Genomic DNA, 8052 nt, shown 5'->3' with positions numbered 1-8052 from the left:
GAGTCCGATTTTTGAGAAAAATTCTTTTCCGGCCGAAAATGCCGGAAATATGCCGGAAATCGCCGTTTTTGCAGATTTTCATCGGACTTTTTCCTTATAATTGGTTGTTTTTCATTCAAAAACATTACTAATAGCAATGCCCACCATCATGCATATTTCAATTTTCAATAAAACTGATTTTTGAAGCCGGAACTTTTTAAAAATTGCCGGAACAGCCGATTTTCGCCGGAAAAACAGTATTTCTTGAATTTCTCGAGCTGTACTTTATATTTTTTTATGAGATTTTGCACACTGATGTAAAATGACAATACCTAAAAAGTGACGGAGCCCGATTTTCGAAAAACATTTTTTTCTGGCCGAAAATGCCGGAAATATGCCGGAAAAACTGTTTTTTTGGCATTTTCTCGAATTTTCATCAAAAGTTTTTTCTGATTTTTTGCAGAAAGATGCGTAAAAAAAAAAAAAAAAAGTATAAAAACCCTAAGGAAGATTTAAAATGACACTAAATTTCTTATATGAAATAACTGATAAATAGGTATATAATTCAACCATGATAAACTAATGATCCTAAACTGTTCTCTGATGCAGTACCATATAATAGTCTCGACTTATTCCAGAAGGCTGGTGTAAAAGTTTCTTCGAAACTCTCCCGCCGATTTTTTCCCGTATACCGCCATAACGCCATACCGCCATATTTTCCCGCCTTTACTATCACTGTAACGGACGATAACATCGTCTAACCTTAGATATGAATTATCTCGAGATCTAGAACCCGGGGGTTTTTTTAAAAAAAGAAGATAAAGTCCGCAAAAAAAAGAAAAAAAGTTGTTAAAAAAAGAAAAAAGTCCGCAAAAAAAGAAAAACAGTTTTCAAAAAAAAGAAAAAAGTTTACAAAAAAAAAAAAAAGTCTTCAAATCAAAAAAAGAAAAAAACTCTGCAAAAAAAGAAAAAAAGTCGACAAAAAAAGAAAGTTTGGATGTCCCTTCTCGGCTTCCGTAGAATTCTTTCAGATTATGAAAATGTTTCCAAGTATATAAAAATGAGATTTTTTTTTTTTTTGCATTCTGTCGGAAATTATGAAATTGTTCCCTGTTTTGAAAGACTTTTACTTTTTGGCATGTATTTCAAAAATTTTAACTCCAATGCAATCATCTCATTTTGAAAATATAATTTCCTTTGGTTTTCTTACTGTAAAATATTCTCCTTTTTGTCATTCTTTCATTTTAGATAATTGCCCTTTTTGGCTATATAGTATTTCTGGAAATCAGTGCTTAAAATAACTAGCCATAACTTTCATTAAGGTGCCACCGCAGCAAAACGAACACATAGAGTTGAATTTGCGTTCAAAAGGAATGATCTTAGCCCTACAGTAATTTTTGTTAAGAGTGACCTCATCTGAGACAAAATTCTTTCAAATGCCAGCAAATGTGTCAAGGGAGTGATTTACAGTCTACTTAGAGTGACATCCGTGCCTTGTCTTAAACGTTTTTTATTAGAACGATTTCATAGAGTACGGGGCTGAAATTTGGCCAAAACCTAAGAACAAATTAAGAAGAATCTGAGTCTCAGATTTCAGAAATTACTGAAAAGTACATGTGTGAAATCAAGTGCGTATTACTTATGGGTAATGAATCAACGGATCCTGCACTAATGTACTTCCCACTTCCCATTAGTGCAGGATCCGTTGATTCATTACCCATAAGTAATACGCACTTGATTTCACACAGTGACTGTTGATGGACTAGTTGTCCGAAATCGGGGCTCCGTTGGGCTAATGCCTCTCCCCAATGTACATAGCTTAACAGTTCTCTCAAAGTTAGCGGGTTGGGTGGAGATTGGACACTAGCTGTGTCTCAGTTAGTGGCAATTCCATTGATTCGTAGAATTCAGGTACCGGATGGTGAACATTGAGCACGTCGCTCCCCTCGTCTACTACGAACTAGTGTAATAGCAACGAACCGATAGCGCAGTTGGGAGAGCAATCGCCCGGCAAGCGAGAGGTCGTGGGTTCAATCCCCACTCGATTCGTTACCTTTGAGAAAACTGAAAAGTACAGGTTTCCATTTTCATTATTATTGACATTTAAGCCTGAAAAACTCATATTAAATTAAGATCAGCCCAGCCAGAATCATATGACTTACTGGTTTTTCCTATGAAAAGCGTATATCTGAAGATACTGCTCTTCATATGTTATTTCACTAACGTACACCTTTATCAACATAACTGTACGAATACTTTGAGTAGAGTAATATTTTTAATCTATGAAGATCGCTTAATAACTACTTGTGGTATAAAAAGGGAATTTCCCAGAAAAGGGAATCTCTCTCTCCAGGGATAAGAAAAAGACAAACTGAGATTTCAAAATGAGTAATCAGATCAAAATAACTCTGGAAAAGTCTTTTTGATGATAATAAAATAATAGAGAGACCGTAACTAAAGTTACTGCATCCAACTGGTTACTGCATTGTTGTTCTCAGTTGGGTTCAGCTTGGATATATTCCGTGATCCGTAGGTTTGGAAATTTGCAAATATCTTTTCTGATTTGCCAGCTGGAAGGAATTCCCCGAAATTAAGAACAGTTCCTCGTTTTCCAGGGGAGAAATCTTTACTTCAGAATAGTTATATTTTTCCAGCTAGGAGGTAAAAAAAACTTTCAGAACAGGCACGGAGTTACCAAGCGATTGATTTTATGCGAGTTAACTGTTCTTATCTACCAGGGCTGACAAAATCTTATAAGAACAGATCGCTAAATTCCAGCTCGACTCGACTGAAGGACTTTTAAGAACAGAAACTTAATTTCCAGCTAACAGTTTAAGCATTTGTGCGAACAGATCGACAATTTTCAGATGTTCTACACAGATGAAGAATTTCAGCTGCCACTCCAGGCAACCACATTCAGAAGGAAAAGAACAGATCTAGAAGACTTTTTGACTTTTTTTAAATTCCCTCAGAACAGATGAAAAATTCTTAGACATCTTATTTTTTGGATATCAAACTATTTTTTCATAAGAACAAATAATATTTTTCCAGCTTTTCCCAATCTTCAGTAGAACAGACCATGTTTTTCAAGGCTGATCCCTATCTTCAGTAGAACAGCCCACTTTTTTCCAGCAGACTTTTTTCTTTAGTTCGCTAAGAACAGACCACCATATCCAGCAGGAACGTGCCTTCAGAACAGATATTTTGAAGTCCCTCTTCGGTGGATGCTTTCGAGGTTTGAACCTACAGTCAACTTATGAATAATCCTGTAAATACTGGCAATTACATAAATGGATTTTTGAAATTCTTAGGGGCTTGTGTTGCTTGATGTTATCTGAGATTTAAAGCACTTTGAAATCTTTTGAGGACATCAATTGTTTTAACATTTGTAAAGGAAATATTTATCCGCATATTTGCAACTCTTGTTTTAGTAAGTGAGGACAGCGCTAAATTCGAATTCCCCACTGTAAATTTTTTGAGGCAGATTATACATCAGATTATAAAAATACAGGACGGGTCTCCTGCCTAAGAAATGGTAGGTAAAGAGCTCCTTTTAATCATAACTTCTTTTCCTCTTGATGAATTTTTTGAAATTTTCAGGAGAGATCCATAAAATTATCATCAATATCATGTTCAAATATCAGAATCATTCTCTTTAAAGGAAAGAAAATATTGACAATGTTTACATTCCTCTAACATTCTACAGTGAATAAAGTGTGCATTTTTACCAACTGTTTTTACGGTGGAACACGGTGGAGATAGCAAGACTCCCAAACGGTGTATTCTAAGTTGCTTTTTTAAGGGGGGGGGGGGGCGTACGGGGTTTGCGATTTCCGAAATACCGAATAATTTTGCCAAAGTTTCCGAAATTCCTTAAAAAATACTTGCAATTCCGATACTGATTTTTAGGGTTTTTCCCCCGCTTTGAATAATTTTTGATTTTTCATGTATAAATTCTGAAAAAGGGGATAAAATCGAAATCGCGTCGAAATATCTAAACTTTTTGATATTCACGTTTAAGTCCTAGCAAAATCAAGGCGTTTATGTGCGCCTAAGCGCACTTAAGCGTGCTTCAGGGCTCTGTCCATAGTGAATTTTTCATAATTGTGGTGTATAAATTGTGTTTTCCTGATTGATGTAACCAACAAAACTATGGTCTTTTTGTGTTAGACCAACTATTCCTGAATCTGAAAATTAAAAAAATGCATTGAAAAAATTTGACGAAGAAGAAAATGAAGACATTTGCGAAGGCTAACTATTTTAACTTTGAGGACCTTAGTTTCGGCGAGGAAAAAACATTTTGAAAAGATTTTTGCACTAGATGGTGTATCTTTAACCAAACTACCTATTGATTTTCGGAAAATTTTTGTAAAAGCTTATTTGTCTCAAAATATTGAGGATAGTGCTTTTTGACCCATTTTTCATCCCAATTTTTCATAGAAAAACAGCAATAACTTTTGATTCATTAATTTAGAAAGATTTTCCGAAAAATTTAAAACAGCTCAATTCTTTGCAGACAGTTCAAAAAGATTTTGAAATAAAAAGGTTAATAACCCATTAAAACATTGCGAGGATGGCAGTCATTGCTTCACGCTAGGATATTGGACACGCATCTCGAATTTTTGCGCGCGCGTTTTTGTTTGTTTGTTTGCGTTTGTTAGTATCGTATGTTCCGGCTGAAATGATATCCCGTAAAGTCGGCTTCCCGGTAAAGTTTCATAGCTTTTCCCTTTTAGCATGCGCGGCGGACGCTTTTCCTTTCTTTAACTATTAACTTTCGATAATTAGTTCTTACAGAATAAACATTAGGTGGCGAAGAAGATGATCATATTTATTTTTCTTATAAGCATCTACTTTATAAGAATCAAATCAATAACTCTTTATTGAAGGTAATACATCTTTCGGTAATTAGTTCTTACAAAGTAAACAATGGATGGGGAAGAAGATGAGCATAACTATTTTTCTTATAAGCATCTACTTTACAAGAATCAAATCAATAACTCTTTATTGAAGGTAATACATCTTTCGGTAATTAGTTCTTACAAAGTAAACAATGGATGGTGAAGAAGATGAGCATAACTATTTTTCTTATAAGCATCTACTTTACAAGAATCAAATCAATAACTCTTTATTGAAGGTAATATATCTTTTGGTAATTAGTTCTTACAAAGTAAACAATGGATGACGAAGAAGATGAGCATATTTATTTTTCTTATAAGCACCTACTTTATAAGAATCAAATCAATAACTCTTTATTGAAGGTAATATATCTTTCGGTAATTAGTTCTTACAAAGTAAACAATGGATGACGAAGAAGATGAGCATATTTATTTTTCTTATAAGCATCTACTTTATAAGAATCAAATCAATAACTCTTTATTGAAGGTAATATATCTTTCGGTAATTAGTTCTTACAAAGTAAACAACGGATGGCGAAGAAGATGAGCATATTTATTTTTCTTATAAGCATCTACTTTATAAGAATCAAATCAATAACCCTTTATTGAAGGTAATATATCTTTCGGTAATTAGTTCTTAAAAAATAAACAATGGATGGCGAAGAAGATGAGCATATCTATTTTTCTTATAAGCGTCTACTTTATAAGACTATGTTAAAATAAGGAAATTTTTAGTTGCGATTTCAATTCTTATTTATCAACTTAAAATTTTTCAACCACCAGTCAAAATCAAAATGCGTAATCCATAACTTACTTAATATCGACAGTCTCTCTCCAATGCATTGCTTGTACCGGCTTGTACTTCTTTAGAAAAGATTAACGAAAGATTCTATGATTATTAGAATTAATGAATTAAAAAAGGTATATCTATTTCTTTTTTAGCTTTTTTCGGAGATTCGAAGACATTTATTTCATCTCAAAACTCATCATACAATTTGCGAAATGTTCGACTTTCAAAGTGGCAGTTAGTGCAAACTATGACCTAGTTATAAAAGAAGGTGATGCAACATATTATTAACGTCTTCTTGAAGTTCATAACGTCATTTTTGCAATTGAATTCTTAATTACTTTGATTGAAAGGATTTGATTAAAAAGCAATTTATAAAGGCAATTATTTGTTAAAAGTGTTAAAGAACCTAAAACAAATTTTTTATGTCCAAATACTAAAATCAATTTTTCGACTATGGTCAGAGTCCATAAGTGCGCTTAGCGAATGTACTCACTAGAAAGCAAAAATGTGTTCGACGCACTTAAACGCACCTAGGCGCACTTAAACGCGATTTTTTGCACAAGTGAGTACCAAGCTTTAGGCTTCCTTGTTCTTATTAAAAAAGTCGTCATCTAATTGAGAAAAAAGTGCATATAAACCTATTGGCATTCGCATGGAATATCAACGAGTTAATCCACGAGAAAAAATAGAGAAGAAAATTCTCTTTATCTTTTTCAATCATTAATATAGGTATTTATTCCTCACTTCTGGAGACTTTTAATTGAACATTTAAAAGGATTACTTGCAATTAAGATATATTCCGCCTTGTAGAAGCTAGCTTGATCTTATTTTCCTTAATCCATTCATGTCTGACTTTCACAATATATAAAAGGATGGAATTAGCTAACTATCCATAGGGCTTATTGCATATTAATAGAAAATTTAATCCCATAATACAAAACCTTAGACTAACCCTTTTCTTTAAGGACTGTATCTTAAACAAGTTCAACAAGATTTTGTATCCCGCTGCATACGGTTTGTTGACTAATTTCGTCAGTCCCTTTAAGTCTCAAAATTAAAACTCTACCCTTCCAACATTAGAGCGCTTCAAAATTATTTGTGGTTTTCAAATTTTGCTGGGAATTCCCCTTTTGTCTCAAATATTTCGACCATGATTGTACAGTGAAAGACTTTGGATAGATTGCAATATTTTGCATGTTGCAAAGATACGGAGAAGCAGAATTATCTTGTAAGAAAAGGCCTAAAGTTTCTTTTAAAGCATTAGCTTAAGCATTAGCAAGTCTGTGTAGATTTTGCATGAGCTCAAACTATTTATTTTTTTATATAAGCAACTCCAACTTTCAGGTCAGGGCTGGGGTTGCTTAGCATTGAAGCTCATTTTTACAAACATCTGCTTTAACCACCTCTGATATTAAACCATAGTTAGTCTATCCGGTTAGGGCTATTGTTTGCAACCATCTTATAGAGGAGATTTATTGTTTAAACAATTTTTTGGAGCTTTGGACTGTGGAATGTTTTTATTAGATTAATCATATGATTTTACTCGGCTTGGTGCAAAGTTTTTCATTGTCAAAGCAATTTCAAATCGAGACAATGCTAGCATGCGAAATTCGTCCGTTGATTGAATAATGGGTGATTAGATCTTTTATGAACTCGAGGAAAATAATAATTAAGAAACTCTTTTGAAGGTCACAGTTGCTTGCAAGGTAATTTTCTCAAGACCCTAAGATGTATTTTTGGCTGATGTGACTTATTCGCATACAATAGCTATTATAGTATTCATTTGATTTCATAATTTTATTTGTAAAATTAAAAAATATACACTTCTGTCTGTTTCACGCTGAGTGATTGTCAAGCATGATTTCCAAGTGACTAGACTAGCAAACTAGTCTGTTAATTAATCATGTGAGAGGGCGGGAACATAAAGGCAGCGGACGTTTGCTAGAATAGGAGCTGCGTAGGAAAACGAGCAAAAGTTTGTGAGAGGCTGCTGCTTTCAGCCCTTGCCGCCGACAAAATTTCTTCCTTCGCTTACCTTACTCCTACGCTCACTTTTCCCGCGTGATACCGTTCCATCCCGACTGACGTGCCAGTCTACCAAGTGACATGTACGCAAATCGACCTTTTGTCCCGCTGAACGCCCGCATCCTCTCTTTGTCCTGCATTTTTAAATATTCAGTACAATTACGGTAAAAGTCACATAAAAATCACAAAAATGAAGAAACACAGCCAATAACGAGAAAAAAGATTAATTAATGATAAAAAAAGAGAAAAATTAGACATGTTTTGTAATTTTCCAATCAATTCAATGTTGAAAATTTTTCTAAGGGGGCTCTGATGCAATTTTTTTTTCTGTACATGGACGGGAGTATTATCGACGGTCGG

General features: G+C 34.0%; 1 non-coding gene across 1 annotated transcript; it reads left to right on the top strand.

Moving 5' to 3' along the window:
- The first annotated feature begins 1955 nt into the window (after positions 1–1955).
- Positions 1956–2028, top strand: Trnaa-ggc (transfer RNA alanine (anticodon GGC)). Its single transcript has one exon. It is a non-coding gene; the product is annotated as a tRNA-Ala (tRNA).
- The last annotated feature ends 6024 nt before the right edge of the window (positions 2029–8052 follow it).

The sequence above is a fragment of the Clytia hemisphaerica genome, unplaced genomic scaffold (assembly GCF_902728285.1).
Source record: "Clytia hemisphaerica strain Z4C2 unplaced genomic scaffold, Clytia hemisphaerica genome assembly, whole genome shotgun sequence".
NCBI classification, from domain to species: Eukaryota; Metazoa; Cnidaria; class Hydrozoa; order Leptothecata; family Clytiidae; genus Clytia; species Clytia hemisphaerica.
This window is presented reverse-complemented; position numbering and strand designations above follow the sequence as displayed.